The 27,304-nt window shown below is 40.7% G+C and overlaps 1 protein-coding gene and 1 long non-coding RNA gene across 15 annotated transcripts in view; one reads left to right on the top strand and one right to left on the bottom strand.

The window, feature by feature from the left end:
• Nucleotides 1-853: 853 nt before the first annotated feature.
• LOC140534863 (uncharacterized) lies at nucleotides 854-19,290 on the bottom strand. Of its 8 annotated transcripts, none has more exons than XR_011977474.1 (7): nucleotides 18,804-19,042; nucleotides 10,373-12,155; nucleotides 10,076-10,228; nucleotides 6,067-6,170; nucleotides 4,981-5,042; nucleotides 3,114-3,157; nucleotides 854-1,847 (listed from the first exon to the last, which is right to left on the bottom strand). It is a non-coding gene; the product is annotated as an uncharacterized lncRNA (long non-coding RNA). The 8 variants fall into 8 exon arrangements; XR_011977475.1 differs by lacking the exon at nucleotides 18,804-19,042 and adding an exon at nucleotides 18,605-18,748; XR_011977479.1 differs by lacking the exon at nucleotides 18,804-19,042 and adding an exon at nucleotides 4,760-4,896 and having other exon boundaries at nucleotides 10,373-18,597.
• The window catches only part of c1qtnf12 (C1q and TNF related 12), a 60,581-nt gene continuing 51,427 nt past the window's right edge, over nucleotides 18,151-27,304 (top strand). For 2 of the 7 annotated variants that reach the window (XM_072656412.1, XM_072656409.1), the window contains exons 1-3: nucleotides 18,158-18,223; nucleotides 18,451-18,576; nucleotides 20,572-20,781. The gene's annotated coding sequence lies outside the window, so the exon portion shown is untranslated. Of the gene's footprint in view, nucleotides 18,320-18,439; nucleotides 18,581-19,035; nucleotides 19,493-20,571; nucleotides 20,782-27,304 lie in introns of those variants that run through there. The other 5 variants (XM_072656410.1, XM_072656413.1, XM_072656414.1 and 2 more) reach the window with 5 other exon arrangements.

Raw genomic sequence — 27,304 nt, 5'->3', positions numbered from 1 at the left:
GACACTACACACATTTGAAACTGATATACCCTATATGTCCAAATGTTTGTGGACACTTCTAATGAATGCACTGAGCTACTTTAAGTTGCATCCATTGCTAACATAGATGTGCACATGCAAACACACACACAGAGCTTAGTACTGCCAATAGAATAGGACTCTCTGGAGTAGATACACATGAACCTATTGGTATCATGCCAAATGTCAGGTGTGGGCTAGAGGCATATAAAGCCCCCCCCAGTATTGAGCTGTGGAGCAGTGGAACTGTGTTCTCTGAATGATGGTTGGTGGTTTATCCAATACTTCTAGGGTGAGTTGGGGAGTTGGAGATGAGCTTGGGTGGTGATCATGCAATCAAATCCTCACAGCAGTGCTTCAGAAGCTAGTAGAAAGCCTTGTCTTGACATATCCAGTGCACACACTCTGAATTACATTAAATACAGCAATACACACATTTGAAACTGCTACACATCTGCCACATCTGGATTCAACACCTCAGGATAAACAAAAGGCAGTCTTTGTGCAAAAGTCTGGACACCCCTGTTCAAACGTTTTGCGTAAATCATCTACAGGAAACATGGAATGTGACACTGTTGTGAATGCAAAGCTCCTTATGGACCTGGCTTGCGACTCATTCACTTGCACCTAGCAAACCTGTCCACAAGGGGGTGCTATTGGTACTTGAATGGCTTTCATTGAATGTGAACGACCAGATGGACATTACACTTATATACTTATATTAGACAATTTCCACACTTTTCCACATACAAGGAATTGGTTCGGTGAGTGCACACGTGTACCATATGGTAACATAGTAAACAGACTAGACAAGGACACAGGCGTCAGACGAGTGTTTCAGATTACAATTTCACATTTATTTCTATAGCGCTTTACACAACAAACACAAAACAGCTTCCCTGAGATCTTGGTCCAAGCCTGCTTTGAGTTGTCCAAGGGTGACAGTGTCAAGAAAAAACTCCCTCAGATGGAGAGGAAGAAACCTTGAGTGCAACCAAGACTCTATCCTCCTCCTATTAAAATTAGAGGACTATAAATCATGTGAATGCACAGATCTGAGCATTTATGGTACAGAATGAGAGAGTCAGTGGTGGTTGTACAGTGATGTTATGAAATATCACAAATCTGGGAGGAGGAACACCCCTGAAGCCCCTCCGCACAATCTAACATCCTATAGATACCATCTCCACCTTGTTCATGTGTCCATGACAAAGTTGGCCTGACCTAGCGAAGTTTGAAGTGCAAGGTGTCCACTGCGGTTGATAAGGGCCACAGCTCTTGGGGGGAAAAGTCGTGATGTTCTCATTGTTATTCTAAAATGTGGAATACAGTGAAAAGAAAAGAGGAAAAGGCTCCTGGCTAGGTGGGTAGTGTCCAAACGTTTGACAGGCGATGTACTGCATTGGCCTGTTTATATGCCTACCACCACGTGCAGTGCTGTGTGTATACCACCGCTGTCAGGCAAAAAACTCTCCATTTTTGTCGTTTTTCACTTTCTGACATAATGTGAATCTTTGTCAGTTGTTCTTTAAATTGTGTCCTAATTTTATGATGAAAGGACCAATTAGAAAAGTTCCAAAATGACTTGGACTGAACTCTTTTTACACTGACTTCCATTGAAAGTTTTTTCCTTCTGTGAAGCTGCCATTTGGGAGATGCAAGGTGTTTGCAGACAACGACAACATGCATGTTTGGGATAGGCTCAGACTGTCTGGAATGTCTGGGAGTGAGTAGCTGGTCAAGCCGCCCCACCTCCTCAAACTCCTCAAACACTGGGGTCAAGTGAAGCCACGCAGGATTGTCATGTCATCAAACAAAGACACTGGAACCTGCCAGAAACACAGAGATAAACAAGCTTAATAGTCTCTTTCTGTGGGAATGACCGTCAACGCTGGCGAGTATTTAGTCACATCTGTAGTTCAGAGAGTAACGTGAAAATAGTCAACCTGCTAAGATGTTTCACCACGTTAAAGGGGCAGTCTCATACCTTATGTTTTTACAGACGCCAGGCTCCCAACTCAGTACAAAAGTATGTTTTGACACTATGCAATATGTACTCATGCTCAAACAACAATATATATATATATATATATATTGTTGTTTGAGCAGGGGTACATATTGCACAGTAAACATATATATATAGTTCACAAAAACATACTGTAAAAACATAAGGTTAACATGGTGAAACATCTTAGCAGGTTGACTATTTTCATCTTAGCAGGTTGACTGTGCAATATGTAGACCTACTCAAACAACAATATATATATATATGTATATATAACAATATTTTGTTGTTTGAGCAGGGGTGCATATTGCACAGTGAACACAATGAAAAAATTACAATTACATAAAAAAAACAACACACACACACCTCTATTCCCCCACCTCATACCCCTCATGGGGTCTTCCAACTAGGTCGTAATACTATTTGATCTGATGCAGCATTGCCTTTATTTCTTGATATTTTCCAGGTACTGTAAAAAAGGATGCCAAATCTGATGAAATTGGCTACGTCTGTTATTTAGAGTGAGTCTTATTTTCTCCAATTGTAAGAGTTATCATTTCTATTAGCTATGCTCTAATAGAAGGTATCTGTCTATGTAAATGGGTACATGTTTAATTAAACCCGATTAAACCTTTAATAATGGTTTAGCAACATATTCCAGCTACAAAATCATTATGTCTGAATACAGAGGCCTTTAGAGGTCACATAGCTGAACATATTTACTGTATTCATAGTTTTTATTTTTTTTGTAAAAATGAGACACTACTGGTGCATTTTGTTTATTTCAAACAGAAAACTCAAGCATACGGATGTGTATTGTGTATTGTGAAGCTATCTTTAAGTACTGTAGGGGTGTGTGATATGTGAAATATATAATAATGATGCTTTAGGACATTTTCATGGTACATGATAATTTATCACAATACATTGACTCGGGTGATTTTACTAGCGAAACTAAAGGTTTTCAGAATTTCTCTCGCTAGAGCTGCGACTCCTGAGGATTAAATCACTAAAGGAAGTTAAATGGGTCAACACTCAACAGTCTATGTAGCCATATTAGCAGTGAGGGGTACATATTCAACCAACTCACCTGTGCTGACAGAAGGAACAAGTCAGCATGTCACTCCTTCATGCCTGAAAAACAGAAATTGTTGGAACATTCATGTGAAACACAATTCCAACAGTAAAAGAATATCAATAATAATAATAATAATAAAAATGATGGAAACATAGAACACTTACACAGTTAAATAGGCATGTGGTAAAATGTGGGGTGTCAAACCATAATAATAATAATAATAATAATAATAATAATAACAACAACAACGATTCAAGCAGAACTGTCCTTTCAAAGTCACCTTGTTTTACTAAGACTCTGTACGGTAACCAATCGCACAGATTTCTTTATTTATAAATTTACTTATTTTATACATTTACCTTCTTAGTTATAATTAATTCAGTTGGCAGATGCAATGCCAAGCAAAAGCAACACAAAAAAGAGACAAGCAATAATATCAGAATTATATTGATATCTGTAGACAATAGGTTGAACAATACATATATATTTTTTAATTTACAGCATTTTTAATGTCTACTTAATATCAATCTTTAAAATAAAATATGTATGAAAAATCTGATTCCAAGGTTTTCTAAAAGCAAGTTGAATGTGATATTATGTACCACTTTAGAAATGTTTAAGTTTCTAAGTCCAGCCATGTCACTCCTCTGCTGCGTTCTCTCTTCACTGGCTTCTGGTAGCTGCCTGCCTCAGATTCAAAACCCTGACACTGGCCTACAAAGCTAAGAATGGACCAGCCCCTCCGTACTTGATGGCAATGGTCAAAAGCCGATCAGTACTGAGAGCCCTTTGAGCTCGGCTTGACTGGCCATCCTTTAAGATCCACGGCAGACAAGTGTCCAGGCTCTTTTCTGTCCTGACAACGAAGCGGTAGAACGAACTGCCCCTGGGTGTCCGAACAGCAGAATTGCTCGCTGTCTTCAAATGCAGACTGAAGACTTTTGTGTTTAGTAGAGTCTAAGCTTAGAGGTATCTTTTGGATCCTAGTCTATACAAACTAGCTACGGGTATTTTTCTGATTAAACAGTGAAGCGCATTTATAAGTTGCTCTGAATAAGAGCTAAATGCCTTTAATGTAAATGTAAATGCCTAAAAAAAGTACAACAGTAACATTCAACCTTCCATTTAAGGCACATTCAGATTAATAATCCATTGTTTTCCAGTTCTACTATGTATTTATTAGATTTTCTTCAGGTGGCTTCACAGCTGAGAACAAATGCAAAACTGTGCGAAAGTCACTCAGGAAACAGCTCATCACAGAATAGGGCATTAATTAACACTTCCATCCAGTTCAGGGTCATGAGGGCATGGTAGGGTCTTCCATTCTGCTGCTGGCAGCTTCCTCCTGACACAAGTAATCAAGAATAGGCCGTACTAGTGAGAACCAACCTATCCTGGATTACTTGAACCAGGCAAAAGCCAAACAGGATTTTGCGAGGAACAAATCAATCAATCAATCAATCAATCAATGAAAACAATTATATATATATATATATATATATATGTATATATATATATATATATATATATATATATATATATATATATATATATATATATTAGGTTGTAGAGTAGCTAAAAGACAATGGAAAACAGGTGAAGAGAATTAAACATTTTCACACACACACACACACACACAAACACACATACACACACACCTCCATATGGCTGTTGTTTACGCATTACAGTTCCCTGTAGTTCCACCACTCGTCCAGCAGAGGGCGCACCATGTCCACTCTCGGAAAACAGCCTCTCTCTTTCTTTAGGCTCATCCCATTTGTGCTCAATGTGTAAGCTAATAAAAACAACAATCCACTAGCAGGGGATTACCAGTCTTTTCGTTCTCCCACACACACACTCTTTGCTCTTGAAGCCTTACCTGGTGTGTGGGCCCTTCAGTCTCCACAGGCGCGATGAAATCTGCACCATGCTGCTTAGGGGCTGAGGACAAGGCAAGGTAAATTAATTAATAACCGCGCTGGTCAGCAGCGTTCCACTCAGACACTCATATGTGTGGATGTTTGAATGGACAGATTGTTTGCAAAAAAAGTATACCCATCGTCCTCACAGTCCACACAGATTTATTCAATTATACCAGTAGAACACCTGACTTAACTTAAACAAAGCACTCTTTAGTCGACATATACCACAATTTGCTTTTCTGAGCACTTTGTAAATACTGTAATTGCTTAAAGAACCATAGCACATTTAGTTATAGTACAATATATACATTCAAGTATTTTTTCTGAAGCACTTGTAACTGTGTAACTAAACATGCAGTTGGTCAGTGATCTTTAAGTACTGACGATATCCACGAAATATGCAGAAAAGCATATTGCGTAACAACATTTATCACCATAACAACAAAATACTGTGCGATTGCCCAGCTCTAAATGAGATGTATTATTTTTGCCATATCCCCCATCCCTAACTACAACTACAAATCACTCTAACGAGAGCTTTGGAAGACACACTGAGGCACAGAAAAAAAAATCTACTGTTTATATTAATGTTATATGTATTTTTTAGATTGGTCCAATTAAATAGTGTTTTACGTATTTTCTCACTCGCCTAAGATCTTTGGGACAGTGCAGTAAGTATTCAAGAAATGGGATGACTAATTTGTTGTTTTCAGCATTTCATAGAGAAACCCAAACTGAAAGCAATGAGCCGAGCCTTGCCTGTTGCCCTGATTTCCAAGGCTCTTGATCATACACTGTTTGTTATGTTGTATGTTGAGGCTTTCTGTGTATTGGGAGTCCAATCACTGTATTTGTTCACCTGTGTTAAAGTGTTATTCATGAAAGGCAACTAAATGGGTTAATCATTTCCAGTTCTGTGCCCTGAGTCCTACACATTAAACCCACAGCAAGCTGCTGGATCTATCGAGCACAAATTCCACAAACACCTCAGAGATAGATTTGAACAAATCTAACAGCATGTAGTAACTATGTAGGGTCAATACCTTAAATCAAAGCCTGTGGCTGCATCTCGTCTATGTCTGTGACCCCCGTTTTGGGCTCCTCTACTCCTTGGAGGTCACCTCTGGTTCAGGCATCCGCCTGGGATCTAGAAGCAAGGTAAAATCGTAAAGAGGTCAGTGCCAAAGAGTCACCAGAGCTGTTGGATGGGGTTGAGGTCAGGGCTCTATGTGGACTCTTTATGGACCTTGCTTTGTGAGCTGGGGCACAGTCAGTCATGCTGGAACAGAAAAGGGCCTTCCCACAAAGTTGGAAGTGTACAGTTCTCTGAAATGTTTTTTTCTGCTGAAGCATTGCTGAAGATTTCCCTTCACTGGCACCAAGGGCCGAGCCTAAAAAAAACAACCCCCTAGCATTATCCCTCCTCCACCAAAGAGTCAAGTGGTGGTGAGCTTTACACCGCTCCATACGGCACTTGGCATTGTGTTTGATGATGCTAGGCTTGCAAACAGCTGCTCCTGGCGCCCTTTTTTTCTGCCGATGTTAACGCCAGAGGAGTTTTGGATCACTGCAGTTATTTAGGGTGACCTTTCTGCACTATGTACCTCAGAACTCATTCACAGTTGATGGTGGAATATCTAGAAGGGAAGAAATTTCACCAAGTGACTTGTTGTTGCAGCGGTGGCTCCTATTACATAACCACGCTGGAATTCAGTGAGATCTTTAGAACCACCCATTCTTTCACTAATGTGTGGAAAGGCAAACTGCATGGCTGGCTGCTTGATTTTCTACACCTGTGGCAATGGGACTGAATGAAACACCTATCAATGATTAACAGGGGTGTCTCAAAACTTTTCCCGCCCATATAGTGTATATCAGAGCTTTATGTAACACGTCATGTGGTAACTCAAACAAATCCACAACCCCAGACCCTCCTTTTCGACAGTGCAGCTGTGAACACTTACTCTTGTTACCTAAACCATAAACACTGGAGGTGAAAATCTCTGCCCTCAAAACAATTCAATTTGATTCTGGTTCTTAAGGACACAATCTCACTGTGCTCCAACTGAGAGTCACCAGACTGCAAGTTCATGTTTGTACAGTACATGGAAAAAAAGTATAGGGACGCCTTCATGTTACACTTACAGGTGCTTTAATAACATCCCATTTAAAATTCTGGTGCATGTCTGCTTCAGAATAGCAAAAATGTATTTCAACTGAATGAATTTCAATAACCACAATACTAAAACTATTTACATAACAGTGGAATACACCAGATGATAAAGATGATACATGAAATGTACTCTGCAAACAATTTAGGCACCTGTGGAAATTAGAACGATAAAGCTCCTAATCAGGGCAGTAAGTATTAATTTGCGCAGTAAAACACTGCTATAAGAATCAATAAAGTCTGTAGGAACTATGTTTATTAAAACATCTCCAAAGTTCTCCTCATGGAGTCTAGTATTATTTAGAGTTCTCCTCATATCAACACCTGGTTTGGTAAATCAGTGCTTAAGGATGGTAAATCAGGTGAGCTGCTGCTGATTGAACACATCCATGCTGTGCTGACTGGACTGGGGGCGTCCAGGAGAAATCTTTTTTCTTCAGACTAGCTCACAAGATCTTCTTTCTTCAAAATGAGAAACTCTTGTTCCTTTTTACTGAATTTATTAGTTCACCTGCGTCTTTTCTGATGAGATCTGTTTTTATGTCTTATTGCTGAGAGAAATGCTTTTAATAATGTGCTTAGGTGCCTAAAACTGCTGCACAGCACTTTATAAACATATTTAAAAAAATATATATATACGCTTTTAATATGTCTCAGCCAGGACTCCACCGCCTGGCACTTTCTTCCCTGTCCAAATATTCCATCAGATTCATTCCAGTGAGCGAGACAATCCTGTGGCTTTAGAGAATAGCTGCTCCACAGCCTAGGAACACCCGCCAGCCAATGAGGGCGGCCCTAGCGTCTCAGTATTATGCACAAAGCTGTTGTTGGAGCACAACTCCGTCGAATGCAAGTTCATCAGGACAAGGCTGCTAAACCAGCAGCCAGGAATAACCCCCCCCCCCCTTTTAATTTCATCCACAGTAGCAGTGAGTTGTGGCCAGCCGTCAGTGGGCGGCTCTGCAGACATGGGTCAGTCTTGCATTCACAAAAACAAGACTGTTGTCCTCAGCTCGTATTTGAGATCAAGGTACACATTTGTTTTTCTGATTATGGTGAACTTCAAGCATGACATGACATGATATTTTTAGAGCTTAGCTTTCAGAGCTTGCATTTATTCAGTATGTTTTACAAACCTTTCCAGTTTGTGTGAACATTTTGTGACGAATGGGCTAATTTTGGGATCCAAAGTTAAAATACTTCGAATAAAATCTTAATTAGATTAAAAAGAAAGATTTCTACCTTCTTTTATAAAGCTACCATTATTGAGATTACAAGGTTGTGATACAGCAGAAGTAATGAACTTTTAACAGCTAATGAGAAAGAATTAAACATGTAATCAGCTCAGCCGCCCCAAAACACAGAACCACACACGTCAAAGAATGGCGTTTTCTAGGCTGCAAACCATTAAGCCCTATATTTATTTATTTATAAGGGGTCCACATCATAAGATATATTTTTCTACTTATGTTGCAAAAACAGTCATAATTCTCAATAACAGACTAATACACGCAAGTGGCCTCTGTTCTGACTGGCAACCCCATACTGCAGCATTTCACTCATTACAATGCTGGTGTGAATAGGCAGGGCTAAAGTGCTTTAATTTACTCATGTAAACCAGATCATTTTGTGATGTAGCAAACATTCTGAGTGTGTACATAAGCTAGAGGTGGGCGATATGACAATATCGTTTTATCGTTTATGTTTTTCTAAGCATTGTCAGGAAATCATCAGTGCTTAAAGAACACTGATCAACTGCACGTTTCATTTCAACCAGTGTAATAAATCACTATGGGGGAGTATTTGGACGGTAGTTTTGAAAAATATATCACTACATTCATTTTGTCTGTGTATCGTGAAAATGTCTTTAAATATTGTGATATAATATTTTATCGTGAAGTAAAGTTCAAACGTGATTTTGAGGGCACTACAATCTCGTTATACTAACATCGTCGCTCTTTAGACATGCTGAAAGTGGACAAAAGTGCTTTGTGAGTGACGTCACTAAGCAAGAGACAGTGGAACAAGCGAAACCAACAACAACGCTTACACAAGTGATCGCTATGAGTCAATAAACGCTGAATTTCAGATATTTACCATGTAGCTTGTAAATGGGAGGATTGTGTTTCAAAGCAGTCAAAGATTATTCCACAAATAGCACAATGCTTTTACTAACTTCTTAATTCAGAATTCAGCGCGAGTGTGTACAAAGCTTTAATCACGGCCCAGACACTCATGTGTTTGTTTATAAGACCAGTGCTGACGTGTGTTAATGATGAGGAAGTGTCTGAATTCATTTGTGTTTTAGTGCTAATTAGTAAATTAAATAGTCCCTCTCTATATAGTGTTACACTAATGAGGGAGTAGCGATCCATTTTGCTCACAGCCATAATATATCAAAGTCTTTTGTTAAAAAAAAAATAATTCAGAGGGGGACTTCGGCTGTCAATTATACAAGATATGAGCCCTTTAAGACTTTTAAGGCTATGCACAACCATGAGACTCTAATGCATGTGTAATGCAAGCTATGTAGTTGCACAAAATATCATATTGGTATTGGTAGATTGCTTCAGAATTCAAGTAGATGAAGTCCCAGTGTGTACATTTTATAAATGCATATGCATTACATTAGTATCCATTACCTAAATGAGAGTGTGGACCTACATAAAGGTCCTTAGGCCTTAATGGCTTAACATTATATAGCACTAAACTGACACTGACCAATAAACTATGGAAATATCATAACTTGAACATCCTCGCTGTCAACGCTGTTAGCTTACCCTCGGCTAGATATCTCTATTTGATGGCCTTGAATAACTGTCCATGCTCCGTCCCTTCGGGACCCGTACAAAACAGTGTTACTCTTATGAAACTATAGATACCTTGGCAACATTCCCATTGTCCTCTGGCGCTGACAGGGCATCACAGGACAGTGCTGCTTTGCTGCCGGGCATCCTCAGTTCGAAGGCAGTAGAAAAGTACTCTTAAGATGTTTCAGTGTCCAGGTTTGGTCTGCAAAGAACTGTTCACCTGACCTGTCAGAACCACAAGAAAACAAGCAAACATGCAAAATGAAACTAAATAAGCTTTGTCTGCAGAGGAGATGTATGGAAGCAGGCTCTAGCAGCCTAACTGTTAATTATATTACATACAATTACATTAGAAAGTAAATGACTAACAAGATCAAGCCAGTGGATGAGGAGGATCCCTCTTAAAGCTGTCCCCAGTTGAACACACCAGTGCCAAAAACGTTTTAAGAGAGAGTAACCTTACAAAAGGTTAACTAAGCAGGTGTGTTACAGTGCAGGAATGCTTGGAGTACTGGTATGTCGTGCTGAGCAATATCTTATTTATTTCACTATATCGGTGTTGCACAACATTCATATCCATTTTTCTACTGTTACTGATGTACTTCAAATGATATTAAAAGGATTATTTAACATTTAGAAAATTGTAATACATTGTAAGTTGCTATTTAACAAATTCCAAAATTAATAAACTGTGGCCCAAACAATTAATTAGAATGTATTTTGTGTTAAAGCCAAGGGAAATAGTTTTTGTGTTGGATAAGTAACAGTAACTATTTCGTCATCCGTTTTCTCCTCAGGGGCCGATATTCCAACTCGTTAGTTAATCAGAGAAATACTTTTGTTTAGGAAGCAAGCTAACATCAGTTAGAGCAGATAGCCTAGCCGCACTACCTCAAAAGTCTCAGTAACAACCTAAACAACATGTCCTTGACACCATTCTAGTGCTGGGCTATATTACCTCAACTCGAGATCATGATTAATTAAACGTTTTACCTCAATTATGATTACTGAATGATTATTAATGATTATAAGGCGGGGGTCACGTGACTAGATCCATGGTAGAATGTTTTTGAGGAAGCGGAACATGAACACACGCACACACACACGGTGTTAAAAATGGGCAAGATTAGAGGTCCTGATTTTTGGTTTTAATTAATTGCCCAGCCCTACAACACGCTCACATTTACTTTACTTAATCACAAGTACAAGAAAACAGTCATTGTTTACTGTCCGATAAAAAAATAAAAGTTCACGGGTGGTGCAACTGTCTAAGTGTTATGCCAATAAATGGTTGCAGCCTTAATCCCCATCGATGCCACAGACGTCCATTGCCAGGAGCCTCAGAAAGTGTCATTTGTATTGTTCTCTCTCCTCCCTCTCCACCGTCACTCTGTCTCAGTAGTTTCATGTGTCTTGGTTTTGATATTAGAATAAATACTAATACTTCTAATACTAATACTAATAACTCTCTAGTATTATTTAGAGTTATCGTCCAACAACTGGTTTGGTAAATCAGTGCTTAATGATGGTAAATCAAGTAAGCTGCTGCTGATGGAATTGAACATTTTTGTTTATTTATGTTTACCTGCATCTATTCTGATGAGATCTGGAGTTTAAAAAGTTAAAAGTTAAAAAGACTCTCTTATTTCTAACAGAAATGCTTTTAGATGCTGCACGGTACTGTATATATATTTAATAATAAGCAGAAAAGCAGATATTCAACTGTTGATGGATGTTGACGAAACCTAACAGACCCTCAAACTGCTACTGAAACATACAAATACTGACACCTTGACTGTTTAACCACTCCACAACTTATCACACACTACGGTGTATTACTCAGTAACTACAGGGACTTCTGTACAAACTGGTGGGGGTTTTCAACAACCTGTAGTCCTTGTGCACATCCCAGTGAGAAAACAGAACCATACAGTCCAGTTAAAACCAGCTATGTCAGAAATATCATACTGTTATTCAACTGAATTTAATCGCCCAGCTCTACATGTTGTTCTCACAGTGAGAAAACGTAAATCTTGTATACCTCCAGTCCTCAATATTCAGAAAAGGAGTGAAGAACATGCTTTGTTCTGTTAAACCAGGAGCCGTCAGCCTTGAAAAAAGCCGTCCCCGTTCGCTCGCCTACCCTTCTCTACTGCACAGAAACACAGAGGGAGAAAATCTGTTTTAAATGAGGCTGCTGGCCACGGCTGGTATATGTTATATAATCACAGAGGGCGGGAAAGCCCACACATTTCAGATGTACCTTCAACACAGTGCAAAACACTCGCACATAGCTCGCGCGCGCACACACTTACACACACATACACACCAACCACTCCCGCCATTTCATCACAGGAGAGTCTGGCAGGAACGAGCCCTCGCAGTGCATAAGCCACAAAAGATGGGCACAGAAACCGGAGCCCGTGTTTTGTAACATGACATCTGCCCTGCAGCAGGGCTTTTTTTTTTTACGGTTCTCGTTGCGGAGGGGCTTTAGGGGTCTCTCACATATTTAAAGTCTCTGGCATATTTGTTTTTGTGCAAATATTTGCATCGGGGTGAAATGTGAAACAGTCCGGACATGTCATTTCGATTGCACGGGGTCTGAAGATTATCAGAGAGCTTCATCTCTGTGGACTGACAAGCTGTCAAGCTGTTTACAGATGAATTGCAATGCTACAGTTCTTTCAGCGAGGGGAACGTGCTGGAAATGGCGAGAGAAGCCCTGCTCTGTGTTTTCCTCCACACTGGCTTCCCCTCCCTTCCTCCCTCCCTGTCCTTCTCTTTGAGAGGCTGATGTAGCCATAGGAATGATCTTATGTAACATACGAGCCGCGTGTGTGCTGTGGAAAGAGGGGCAGAGGGGGGGAAAATGGCCTCCTGCGTCAGCGTACTTGTCCGTCTGTCCGCTCATTGATGAAGCGCCGCTCGGCACAACAGGCGCAGGAAATGGAGGAGAACGAACGTGATCTGTGAACTCGGCGGCCCCTCGAAAAAGATTTGATATACACAGATGGAGGGGTATTGCACAATCGGTAGGCGCAGGGTGCAGAAGGGGTGGGAGTGGAGGGGTGTTGATTCATTGGGTGATTTTCGCCGCTTCTTAGAGGACACTTAGAGGAACTGGCTTTGTGCTCTCAACTGCTGCATACAAACCACCAAATCAAACCACTTACTCTATGTGCACTTTTATAAAAGAGGGGGGCGGTGGGGGGACAAAGTGCCACCCCAGCACCGCCACCCTTGCAACGCCGCCCACCTCCAACCTCATTACGCCAGGTGTTTGTTTGACAGTTAGTAAGCTATGTCATCTGATGGCAGAATAGATTACTACAAATACTGTATTCTGTGTAAATGCAGAAAGACTGACTGGAATGAGACTCAGAGTGCTTTAGAAAGTGGTTGCTAGATGTTCTGCCCACTTCAGCTTAAAATTGAACACATCGGTGCCTAAACATTTCCAGACCGAGCTGCAAAAAGTGACACATTTGACTCATACGGCTACAAAACATAAGATGGATGTGCAACTTCTAGATTACCAATCTAAGGGTGGCTGATACAGCACTCATCTAATACATATGGGCCTATATTCACGTAGGCCAGTAGGCCTATCTCGCTAAATTTATTTTCATGACATCTAAATACTTTTAAAAAACTATCGAACTTCTACTGATTTTCATTACTATAAATATTTCTATAAAGCACTGCAGTAATTCCAACAGACTAGGGACAGTTTTGCTCTCTATCTAATAAACAGTGCAGTTCATTTTTCTTCAAGCACTGGCCATATCCATGATTTGCTCAGAAAGGCATATTAAGACTTGATGTTGGAATTTGACTTGATTAAAAAATATACAACTTTATTAATTCTACCGAATTTGTGACCCTATAGAAAGGCATTGTACCTCAGCATGTAACACCAATATAGTTTTAGCCCCAATTTCTACATTTTGTCAGTACATGAAAACTCTTGGATGGCGTAATGTAGTGGATAACAACACTACAGCCCTGGTGGCAGTTTAAGGTTCCATTCCCCAGCTGGGAAAGCACACCACACTACACCAATAGGAGTCCTTGGACAAGACTCATAACTGTACATTCACCTATCTGCTCTGGAGTTTCAGCCACATGCCAGAAATGTAAAAATATCAGTCACTCTTTAAAATAAATGTGCTTAAAAAAGTGCGACGCCATGGAAGAACCATTTCTTTAAAGGGTTCTTCTTACATACATTTCTTTTACAGAAATGCTTCGTTTTGGATAAAAAAATGGTTCTTCTACGGCATCTCTCAAAGAACCACTATTTTGAAGAGTGTGTATTGTCGCTGTTGTGCGAAATACCTTGTAACTCAATACTGTATCTCAAAGCGTAGTTCACTTTTTGATGTTACTTGAATCTGGCAGTTGTGGACATTGTTTTAACATTTTATAATAAATGGACCAATAGAAATGATCCCACATTCACTTCCATTATAAATGAAGAAGGTTTTAGTGTGACAATGATGAAAAATGCCAATATATGCTAAAAATACATACTCTTAATTTTAACTGTGTACTTCAACAACATAATGTACCTTGTGCATTAGAGTTTTGTGTCTGACAGACTTGGGGCATTTACTCAGAACGAAAAAACCATAGCACAGTTCATCTACATTATCAAACTGCAAATATTTAATCTTCAAATCTACAAATGCATAAAATGATACAATGCTAGCTTTACTGCACAGAGTGCTGTCTACAATCTAGCGGAGAACAGTTTCACTTCCACTCCACACGAACACAACAGAACGCAAACATGTAACTCAGCCAGGAGCACAAAAACCAGCGTTGAGGTGTTTAGAGAACTAAACACACCAGATCACATTTTACAGGCTCCTTCTACAGAGACACTTTCAGGGCTATTGGATTCTTTAGTCTCTAGACAGGCCTGAAAATAATAGCATGAGGAAAAGAATAGCCAGCACATGGGTTGTGACTGTAATAGTACCCCTATGGAACCGGTCACCAGTTACTACCAACACCTTCAGAGGTTCACATTTCCTCACAGAACCAATTCACCAGTGCCCGGCTTACTAAATTGATTTACTACTTTGTTAAATTCAGAGTACCGACTGCCGAGATCCTCGTTAAACAGATCCGAGTACAATCCTATGACTTATGAATCCTATGTTGTTTGTCATATCAGATAGGGACCTGGCCAAAAATAGGGCCCAAAGGCTTTAGAATAACCCCTCAGGGTAAGTGACGAATTCTTAACGCAAATGCTATTGTTGGTGGAACCGCCACTCTTGCTTTGTCCCATGATTTCCCGTTACACACGCAAGTAGTCCTGAGGCAAAGGTGCATGCTTAATAACAGGTTGTCTGCACTGCCTGCGACATAAACAGTAGCCTATCGCTCAACAGTAGCCTCATAAACATTGCCAGAAAAACTTTATAGCATAGATATGACCACGAACTGTGGTCAGACCGAGCCTAACGTTACTGAATAGACGGCTCGCCGGCAACCTGGTGGCTGAACAACCTTACAGACAGTTTTTGTTTGTTTTTGTTTTTTCTCTCAGATGGTACGACATCTGCTCCCATCACCAGGGGTTCTGTTTCACGAAGCAGGATCTGTCTGTAAACGTAAGCAGGATAAAAGTGTGAGGCTTGCCCAAACAGAACCTCCCTTAGCTCTTCTCCTACTAGAGAGATTGACTTTTGGCTTCCCACTGTCTTGTAAGAAAGAGTGTGATGTAGTGTGTAAACACTGTTAAACTGTACCATTCACTCCCCAATCCACATATGGAAATTAATCCACAAACGCGGCCTGTTGTCTGCTGAGCCCTCACACTCTACAGTCATACGTAGTGTTTCACCCTGGACTGAGGAGCAACAGTGATCATTTACATATGTTGGTCTTAAAAGTACAGCCTGTTTAGTTTTCACGGATAGAAAATGCTCCGATAAACATGAAACCCACTCAGACGTGGACAAAAGTCGACCACTGGGGACAAAAAATTAAAAAAATTTACTTAAATATAATAAAATAGCTGTAACTCAATTTTTACCAGTGAAAACTCAAACGAGACTCAGTGAGCAGAGCGTTGGACTTTTATGCAGTATGTGCCCCAGCACTCGACGACACCGTACTGTAACTTCACGTGGTCTGACACTTTGCGGTCTGAGTTGCTGTGGTTCCTAAACACTTCCACTTTCTTAATATTACTGCTCAGTTTATGGTGGAATATATAGAAGGGAAGACATTTCACCAGCGCTGGACCTGTTCCAGTACCACGCTGGAATTCAGTGAGCTCTTTAGTCTTTCACCTTTAACCTGTGGCAGTGGGACTGAACAAAAGCCCTGAATTCAATGATTAAGAGGGGTGTCCCAATACTTTTGTCCACATAGTGTTTTATCACTAGTAAAGACTATATAGTTGAAATGAAAATTTCTAATGGTAATTGCAATACAGAGATCCTGAATTTACGGTTTTGTAGTAAAAATTGAGTTACAGCTTATATTATCGGAAGCTTGCCAAATAAAAGTCAAAATATTATTATTAATATCTAAAATGAGAATTTTTACTAGTCAAAATTACAGTGTGGATTTCTAAAAGAACATTTTCTACTCATAAATATTAAATGCAGATCTCTTTAATTGCACTCTTTAATTGGATTTTTTTTTTTTGGTATTATATGACTAGTCAAAATTACATTAAGAATATATCCTGGCAGTGCAACTTGTCAAAATGGCTTTATTGATCTGTAGATCTGATATAAGAAATTATCATTTGTATTTGGAAACACTGCATTGCAGAGATCTCGAGTTTGAGTTAAATTATGAATAATTTTGTTAAAATGTATTTATTTATGTATATAATATATTCAATTAGACCATTCACTAGTAAACATGTTATTTTATACAGTGATATTCCATGTAAATCAGTGGTGACACATAAAAGGGAGAATGGCTTTATAGGTCTGTCGATCTGACATTATTATTAGCAAAGATTACATATTTGATATCTGAAATTAAAATGTTTTCTAAGAAAAAAAACTGCATTACAAGGATCCTGATTTAAAACTTTACTAATAAAAAATGTAGAGGCTTGTATTTCTGGTGGTTTCTGGTCTTTTGAGTGAAGAATAAAACAAAATTGTATTAGTAACTTTATTATTAATGCTATTTAGAATTAAACCTTTTACTAGTAATAGTTTAAGTGAAAATGTCAGAAATTACAGTTTTTACTTGCCAAAAATAATTAATATATTTACTTTTTTTTACTAGTAGAAATGTAATTACAAAAAAGAATGAGATTCAATGTAAATCAATAATAAGTTTATGCAAGTATAGGATTTGCCCTGGCAATATGACTAGTCAACATGGCTTTACAGATCTCCAGATCTGATATTATTAATAATAATAATTGTAGGGTGTTTTATGATAGAACTATGATAGAGCAGTAATAGAAATGGAGGATTCATCAGTAAACACTGAGTTACAGCGTGTATCTCTGCCATATGAAACTGTGGAAGCTCAATAACTCGAACCCAGGCAGTGAGGCCACGGCCGGACTCCGGGCTAACGGAAGCCCCCTCAGCTCTGTTGACAGCAGCGTCGAGAGCGCGCGCCAGACGCGAGAAAGAGCAGAGGATGGAAAGAGGGCGAGAGCCCGCGCGCGCGCGCGTCCGTCCGTCCGAACGAACGAGCGAGCGCGTGCGCGGGCCCGACGGGCGTGTTCGCGCATTCCACCGCGGCACCTTGCGTTTCCACGCCCCGGGAGACCGACGGGTGCACATTTTCAACGATCTGCCCCCAAACCCCCACCACCACCCTCCTTTCTTCTTTTTCTGGAGCTCACCCTGGTGTACCAAAAGCGACGCACTAAATTCAACAAAATGGCGGGTTGAGTTTAAAAAAAACAAGCGTTAGGAGCGAGAACCGATTCAGTGATTCACTGATTCAGAGTCGTCTTATTATAATTATAATGATTATTATTTATAATTATTATTATTTCATTTAAAAAGAAAAACGCTTGATTAATATGAGCTTAGATGTGTTAGTTATAAACGATTGGAGATACGTAGGAAACGCTGGTAAAAATGAAATACGACTCGACGGTTTTAGTCTGTCAACAACAACAACAACCCAACGCCCCCCTCCACACACACACACACACACACACACACACACACACAGATACGGTACATTAGCAGCCTATAACGTTTCAAGGAGGTAAAAAAAACAACAGTTCGTAATTTAACCACATTAATACCGTATTACTACAACGACATTATTGATGTTTTGACTGTTCCGCTCTCTTCTTGCACTGTGAGTGGTCTAATGCTCGTCCTCGGAGGAACCTGCACTTGTGAAAGAGTCCGTCAACAACTTGTTTTGGACAGAACTGGAGGGTCCAGCTATCTAACCACGTTATTTCTATCTATTTCACGTTATTTCAGACTCGACAGCAACCAAAAGCGAGCTGTCAGTGCTAGAGTCGAGGGGCAGAACAGCAGAACAGCAGAACAGCAGACAGTCCGCGGCTGGTGACGGCTGAGACATCTGAGAACAAGAGGAGCCACACGGTGGGTCAGCACTAGATACATGTCCTACCTGTTTTCGTCGACGGCAGCTGAACGTCCTCTCTCTCTCTCCCTCTCTCTCTCTCCCTCTCTCTCTCTCTCTCTCTCTCTCTCTCTCTCTCTCTCTCTCTCTGCACTTGTGCGATGATAGAAACTTCCATCTAACGCACCCAACATCGACCCCCTCCCCTCAACCCTCCCCTCCCACCGCCCCCCTCCCCAAAACTCACCACGCATTAATTTATCCAGGCTATCAATCCTCCACCACCTCCACCTTCCGCCTGTAATCATGGCAACAGCAAGAAATGAGTATTTTGTTTTTAATATTGACTTAGCTAATCCCGCCTTCTGCTGCCGCTCACAGGGGAGGGGCATGGCACTTGTTTTCGTCTTTAGCTCTCCGCTTATCGGCCCTTCTGCGCGCCGAGAGTCCCCCGCTCCAGCCGCCGCGCCGCGCCGCGCCGCGCGTATTTACCCCGAGCCCCCCGCGGTGGAGTGGAAGCCCCTCGGTTCTGCTCCGACAACATGGAGAATCCAGGCGAAAGAAGGAAAACAACCGAGGACATGGGGCAAAGGGGGCGGTTTCAAGTTCCCCTTACTACAGATAAACAACCCGCGCGCGCCCTCTGCCCACGCGCCGACTCTGCGCGCGAACCAGCCCACCGCGCTCCGTTACCGAAACGGCGCGGATCGCGAGCGCAGAACGCGACCGAAAAAACGACATTTTATTATTTTTTTCTCTTATTGTTTTGCTTCTGACGGGCTTTCGAGGGGCGCCTTGAAACAGTTGCCCGCTCCGGATTGGCCGAGTGGGAAGTGGGCGTAGCCGAAGCGCCCCGCTCCGCGCGCGCCACACTGAAAACATTCCAGCGCTGCTCGAGCTTCAGAGAGAGAGAGACCTCATTACACATAACACTGGGTATTAACTGCGCTAGCGAGCAATAATTAGGGTCTTTACAGTAATTATTATACTTTAAATCATTTGCTTTTCATAGACAACTCGTCCATTATCATCATTATTATTTTTAATATTATTATTGCCATACCATAAGAATAAAATTATTATTAATAATAATGATAATAATAGTAATTTAAAGATGCACCAATATTAAGACAGAAACAGAGACTTCATACCTGGATTATCACATGTATTTGTAGAGAGTTTGGGGGGGGGAAACACATCATACAATACATTCAGTATTGACATCATCAAAATCAGTTTGAAATATCATCCATCCACCTCCTTATCCACTTCATCCAGGTCAGGGTCGCTGTAGGTCCAGACCGTTACCTGGAATCACTGGGTTCAAGACAAGAATACACCCTGCCAGCCAATCGCAGGGCACCACACACACTTTTCTGCTCATTAAATCATGTTGTGATCTGTGTCTGATATCCTACTTATAAGCTATATACTTTCACTGCATCTAAACACAGTCTGTTTTGTTTTTTCTTTGTTTTCTGATGATAGCAATAACACCAATACTACTACTATTATTATTATTATTATTATTATTAATAATAATAATAATAATAATAATAAAATCATCATAATAAAGTGTTAAAATAAAATGTGCTTATTTATAAATATATATTTAGGAGAGAAACAAAGCAAGTTCTATATAGGTAATAGATGTATGTAAATTAGGGCGATGGGGCTATGTGTTGAACTCTTTGTGTAAATGATTTTGGCAATATTTATTCCAGATTATACGTTTTGAGTTTACAACATTAGCAATATCACTTTAACACAAATCTGAAAATCTGAATTCTTTTGCTGCCACTACACTTAAGGCCTCCCTGGATTTTTCATGTGATTATATATTAAACACTTGTATAGTTCAATCAAATAACTCTCTTCGCATATCGCAGCTTGGTAAGTTGAGGTCAGGGTCCAGCTTTCTAAACCTTCTAAAGTTTGTTGCTCTAGTAGAGTACAATAAATACATCATCAAATATTAGTTTCAAATATCATCCTTCTTCTTCTTTGTGGTCAAGGTGAGTCCAGAGCCAAGCCAGAAGCACTGGGCGTAAGGCAGGAACACCCCCTGGGCAGATAACCCTACTACAGCACTTCTGGAGCAGAGAAGATTAAGGACCTTGCAGTGGCAAGGGCCTAGCAGTAGCAGCTCTGCAGACCAGGATATTGAACCCACAACCCTATGGTCAATAACCCAGCACTCTAACCACGAAGCCACTACTGACCTAGTATGTTATGTTTCATTTTTAAAAAACATTTAATTGGTACATTTAAATGGTATAAAAACACCCCCACATTTAGTACTACTTAAAAGGCCTGATTAGAATGTGGTTCCAGGGGACTTTAGAGGGGCCTGTTTTATTTAAACCACAGATATTTGGTTTGGTTTGCTCTAGGTTGTTGAAGTGAGTGTTTTCACTATGGCCCGATCTAAAGAGCTCTCTGAGGCCTCCAGAAAGAAGGTTGTAGATGCAGATGAGTCTGGGAAGGGGTTTAAAAATATCTCAGAACAGTTAGAATTTAGTGGAGAACAACTGCCACCATGGCCAGGTCAGGCTGTCCTAGCAAGTTCAGCCCAAGAGCAGAGCTCAAGATATGTTAGGAAGTCTCCAACAATCCTAAATTGGCATTATGCTAGCAGGTTACTCTTGCCACAGTTGGTGTCAAAGCACAGCATCTACCATCAGAAAGAGAAAAACTGGTATATGATGGTCTATGGTATATATGGTATATGAATGTGATTGTTTTGCACATGGTCTAGAAGCTCTTACACAATCAAATACAGTCCAGACTAAGTAGAATCAGGCCAGTTATGCTGCAGAGGCTAAGGTTCGACAAAACTACACGTATACATCCGGCTAATCTGACTGCACCATCTATTACCATTCAAAAATACTGATTTCCAGAACCGTCTGGAGAGCCTACGTAGCAACATTCAGCTGTGAAACCCCATTAAGCAGGGAAGCAGTGGAAGAATAGGAGCCAGAGCTTCAAAACACCCCAGTGCTGCAAACATCTCCCTGCCCAATCCTGACTAGGGGCCAATTCTATACCACAAAGCCCAGACGTAAACAAGAATGGGAGCACTGTTTACATTCCTAGCTTCCGAAAAAGTGGAAGCTGCACAGACACATAGCTAAAATTATCGCAAGCAGATTATTCTAAAGTATGTTCTGCTTTTGAACATAAAAAAAGCAAAACTGCTCTGCAGTAGCACACGGAGGAAGACGGGGTGGGTCGACGGGGGGCTGTCAAAAACAGCTCTTGTTTTGGTAGTCATCTTGCAGGCCTGTAATGTAGACTGCTGCCGTACATGACAGGGTTGTATACAAAAAAAAAATCAGATAATCATCTAAAGAAAGGAAAGCAGCAGGATTTTGAATATGCAAAGAAGCTGAAATCTGAAATGCAGCAATTCAATCAATGTTAAAGCCTTCTTTTCTACCAGAGCTCTGAGCGGGACCATATTTCCTCTAGAAAGGAACAGTGTGTTTAATACAGACTAAAAAAGGAAGTTAACAGACTTGCTTGATGTGATCTCAGACATTTTACACATCTGGGGCTTGGCCCTAATGTCCAGGACCATGCTTGCCTCGGATGATTCTGCACAATTCTGCTTTTAATTACATAGCACTACATGAAGTAACATGTACTAAATAAATTTGAGTAAAGGACTACTTAACCGGACAGGGCTGACTCTTACTTTCAGCCTAATGTGGCTTAAGGTTCAACTACTAAAGATTCCAGTGCCATCAGCAGCCAGAGCATGAGAGAGCACAAGTTGCCATTGGGTGGGTAGATGGTGCCCTCTCTCCTCATTGCTACCATGGTGATGCAGGCCAGCACAGGCATCTAGTGATGCTGCATTAGTTCGAAAAAAAAAAAAAAAAACACTGGCTGTCTTCTCATGTGTCAGGAGCATTGAGGTGGGTTAACTGGCTCAGCTATGTTGGGGAGACAGTTGGGTAAAGGTTCAAAAAATAAAGAAGAATCCAGGAGACAATAGGAAAGATTGGGAAGTTTTAACACTCTTAACACACCATTTCCTTCATCTTAACGCAACAAGCAGTTTAACTTTTTTAATTAAACCCAAAAAAATCCACGCAGTGTTGTAGAAGAACAGTAAAAACATTTGTTTCAGGGTTTTGCATGACACCTGATAACCTTGCTAGTACCCACACGTTGCCTCTACTTCTTAGAAGACATGGACATAAAATTCCTAGAATTCACCATGTTGGAGATGTTGCTGTTTTTTTTCCATAACTCTGCATAATTCAGCTGTTGAGATATAAACATTACAAACCACAGATAATAAATAAATAATAATAAATGACAAATATAGCCGTTTGATTTATTTTTTAGTGATTTAATTGTTGTTGTTTTTTTCAGATTAATGTCAACCATTCCTTTTTTTTTTTTACCAATTATTAATTGAAAAAACACTTTTTCGAAGGTGTAGAACAGATTCTTAGTATAATAGCAATAATTTCAATTTAACCCAAAAAATTCTGCAAGACTACTATTTATATTCGAGTTTATATGAAGGACACAAATGCAGACACACAAACACATACACATGTGTAGACACACAAACTGTGTACATTTAGATTACAACGTATTAGAATACACCAGGTTTGAGTCTCTTTTTCCACAGTTCTGCATAATTCAGCTGTTGACATTCAGAGTGTCATTCAGAGTGGTTTGAAAAGTTGAGATGAGACCAGGAGGGGTTAAGCATGGGCCCCATCTGGGTTGCATACTGCACATGGAGCCTAGATGGGACCCATGTAAGATTATGGTGGGCTGTAATGATGGGACCCACCTGGAACCCACTTACCCACCTACCACTCATGTGGGCCCCACATGAGCATGTTGTTTTTGGGTGTATATATAATATAATAAAAAATAAAATAATAGCAATGTGTTTAAAAACATTAGTAAAGCAGAAAATCTTTATAGTAGTTTTTATGTCCATGCATTGGGAACATTGCATACTGTTTTCAAAACCAAAACATGAAGAAATTTATATAATTTATAAATAAACTACCTTACAGCAAATAACAAAAAATGAAAATTGGGCTGTTCAAAAAAAATAACAGTGTCTGCATTTGTCTTTACAAATTCAAAATATGTACTCTTTTTTTTTAGGATTTAGCATTCCTGTGAATCACTAACCTAATATTTAGTTGAATAACTACAGTTTTTTAGAACTACTTCACATCTGTGTTGCATAGAGTCAACCAACTTCTGGCACCTGTCAACTGGTATTCCAGCCCTGGATGCTTTGACTACATCCCACAATTCATTTGCATTTCTTGGTTTTGCTTCAGAAACGGCATCTTTGATGTCACCCCACAAGTTTTCTATCGGATTAAGGTCCAGGGATTGGGCTGGCCGCTCCATAATCTCAATTTTGTTGGACTGGAACCAAGATTTTGCTCATTTACTGGTGTGTTTAGGGTCGTTATCTTGTTGGAACACCCATTTCAAGGGCATTTCCTCTTCAGCGTAAGGCAACATGACCTGTTCAAGTATTCTGATATATGCAAACTGGTCCATGATCCCTGGTATGCGGAAAATAGGCCCAGCACTATAGTAAGAGAAACATGCCCATATCATAATGCTTGCACCACCATGCTTCACTGTCTTCAGAGTGTAGTGTGGCTTGAATTCAGAGCTTGGGGGTCGTCTGACAAACTGTCTGCGGCCCTTGGACCCAAAAAGAACAATTTTACTTTCATCAGTCCACAATATGTTTCTCCATTTCTCTTTAGGCCAGTCGAGGAGTTCTTTGGCAAATTGCATCCGCTTCAGTATATGTCTTTTTTTAACAGTGGGACTTTTTAAAGCAGGGACTTCTTGCTAATAGATTAGCTTCACACAGGCGTCTTCTAACTGTCACAGTACTCACATGTAACTTGAGACTGTCTTTCATCATCCTGGAGCTGATCATTGGTTGAGCCTTTGCCATTCTGGCTATTCTTCGACCCATTCGAATGGTAGTCTTGCGTTTTCTTCCACGTCTCTCTGGTTTTGCTCTCCATTTTAAAGCATTGGAGATCATTTTGGCTGAACAACCTATTATTGTCTGCACTTCTTTATAAGTTTTACCCTCTCCAATCAACTTAATCAAAGTTCGCTGTTCTTCTGAACAATGTCTCGAATGACCCATATTTCTCAGGCTTTCAAGGAGAAATGCATGTACAGCATGTGCTGGCTTCACCCTTAAATAAGGGCCGCCTGATTCACACCTGTTTCCTCACAGAATGATTGACCTCACTAATTGAACTCCACGCTGCTATTATTTTGAACACACCCCTTTCAATTAATTATTCAAATACACAGACTCAAGAGCATGCATATCATGAATGCTGAGTCTGTTGGGTTTTCTAAGAATCTACTGCACCAACTGGTACATTGTTTGTCATGTGGTAATATAATTTATACCAAAAACAGTGATTATCTGGTTAGTCATATTGGACTGCTATTATTTTGAACAGTACTGTATACACAACAATATGAAAACTTGTACACTTGAGATTAAGGTGGGCTGTAACGATAGGGCCCATTTGGGAAGCCCAACTGGGTCCCAGTAAAAACGCATGTACAAACCCACTCAGAGCCCATGCCCACCTAGAAACCCACCTCGCCCGTATTCCACACACGTGAGCCCCACATGAGCATGTTCGCTGGGTATTGCCATGCATGAGAGGGTTAAGTATCAGGAACTTGTATCCATAACAGCTGTGTGTAAAAACTTTCTGTAATGTAGCTTTAAGAAGCAGTAAACTCTTTAGACAACTCTGTTCATTCACCACCAGTGTGAACAACTCTGACCGTGCACATTTCTCTAGAATGGAGTATTTCACACCAAACCACTCTAAGCGGCTTGTTTACGCCTTAATTATGACGATGAGGTGATGTTCCCTTTTGAAGGGTGCCTCAAAGGCCATATAGCACTCATACTGTGCAAAACATGCACACGAGGAATCATTGCAAAACCGGAGGATGACAAAAAGCATGGTGACTCGGGTTTTTTTGTGCACAGTCCATAAGTATGAGTATGTGAGCGCGTGTAAACATCTGGATTGCCACATGTACGTAAACACACTTCACACTTGCACTATATTTCGGTGCTGGGCGAACAGGATATGAGCTACTTAATCCCACCTTGATCCGAGTGCCCTCAACGACATGCAGCCCGTGCCCTCGGTGACCTGAACTCAAATACTCTCACACAAACATGCTAACCAGAGAGAGAACAGGCTGGACTGGCCAAATCTGAGGTTTTTCTTCAGGACCCGAGCTCAAAATCTAAAGCCATGTGATTTACAGGAAAGGGAAGAGGACCCCCTCCCAACCCTCCATCTCTCTCGCTCACTCTCTCGCTTACTCTACGCCCCCCTCCCCTTAAAATCTGCCCCTGAGTGGCCCCTGCTGGGATTTTTTTTTCCAGGAAAGGGGCCCAGTGGACAGACACAGGGGCCCGAGCTGGGGAGAGAAAAGGCTTGGCTCATTGAGAAAAACAAAAACAGTGCAGGGAGGTGGGAAGACTCTCCCTCCTTTACGTAACAGTCTCCAGCAAGAAGAGAAAAAAATTGCCCCCACCCCTCCGCTACCAGGCTCAAAACCCGTCTGTCTACTCTCGCCATAGGCCGCCACACCCTACGGTGGAGCTCAGTAAGAATTTCATCGGCGGAGAGTGTGTGCTTGTGTGTGTATGTGTGTGTGTTTGTTTTATTGCACAGAAAACACAGTGGTGCACTGCTGTGAGGCCCATGAAGGAATTGCGGTGTAAAGGGTGTACAGTGCCTTGTGAATCTGTGCCTTGTGTTTATTTTAGAGATGCCCGATATCACCTACTCTCTTTTTGCTCTCACACCAAGCAATACCAAGGCTACTCCCAAATCCCTTCAGAGTCTTCTTGCCCACATGAAATAAGGGGATTTCCACCAGTAAATGTGGACACATACACAGATCAGCCATAACATTAAAACCACTGATGTGAAGTGAAGTAAATAACACTGATTATCTGGTTATAATGGGAGCAGTGTCTAGATGGGCAAGCGTCTCAATAGTATCTGAGACACTTTGACAAGAGCCAAACTTTGATGACTAGACGACTGGAGGGTCAGTACACCTCCAAAACATCTGGCATCAGGTCTTGACGGTTTTTCCCAGTATGCAGACGTTAGTACTGTTGTATATTTAATTTCTTGAGCCATGAAGACGAATCAGGAGGCTAGAGATGTGGGTTACTGTCCCATCTCAGTCTGAGGAAACCAGTTTGTACCCAGGTCTTTCATGGGCAGTTTCCTCCCTGAGGCAAGGAGGGTTATTAACAGGCGTGTGTATTGTTAAAACAGGCGATCATCTTTATGACCCTCATAAAATAGGTGGTCACTTCTATGACCCTCACACCCACTGACCTTTTTGACCTGTAAGCTATAGGAACATCTTCATATGGTGCTACCAGACCCACCTTTATGATGCACTGGTCACACATTGGTCACTCTGAATGGTGATACAATTAATTAATACACTAACTGTATCAATTCCCAACGGTACCTACCAAAAGTGCTCAGAGAACCAGCAACAGGGTCATGGGCACCCATGGCTCATTGATGCACAGCGATAGAAGGCTAGCTGGTCTGGTCCGATCCCACAGAAGAGCCACTGTAGCACAAACGGCTGAAAACAGTTAGTGGAGCCTTTATCTTGTGGAGTCCACACCTCAACATCCTAGAGCTG

The sequence above is a fragment of the Salminus brasiliensis genome, chromosome 14, assembly GCF_030463535.1.
Source record: "Salminus brasiliensis chromosome 14, fSalBra1.hap2, whole genome shotgun sequence".
Lineage (NCBI taxonomy): Eukaryota > Metazoa > Chordata > Actinopteri > Characiformes > Bryconidae > Salminus > Salminus brasiliensis.
Note: the sequence above shows the minus strand (reverse complement) of the source record. Positions and strands in the feature narration are given on the sequence as shown.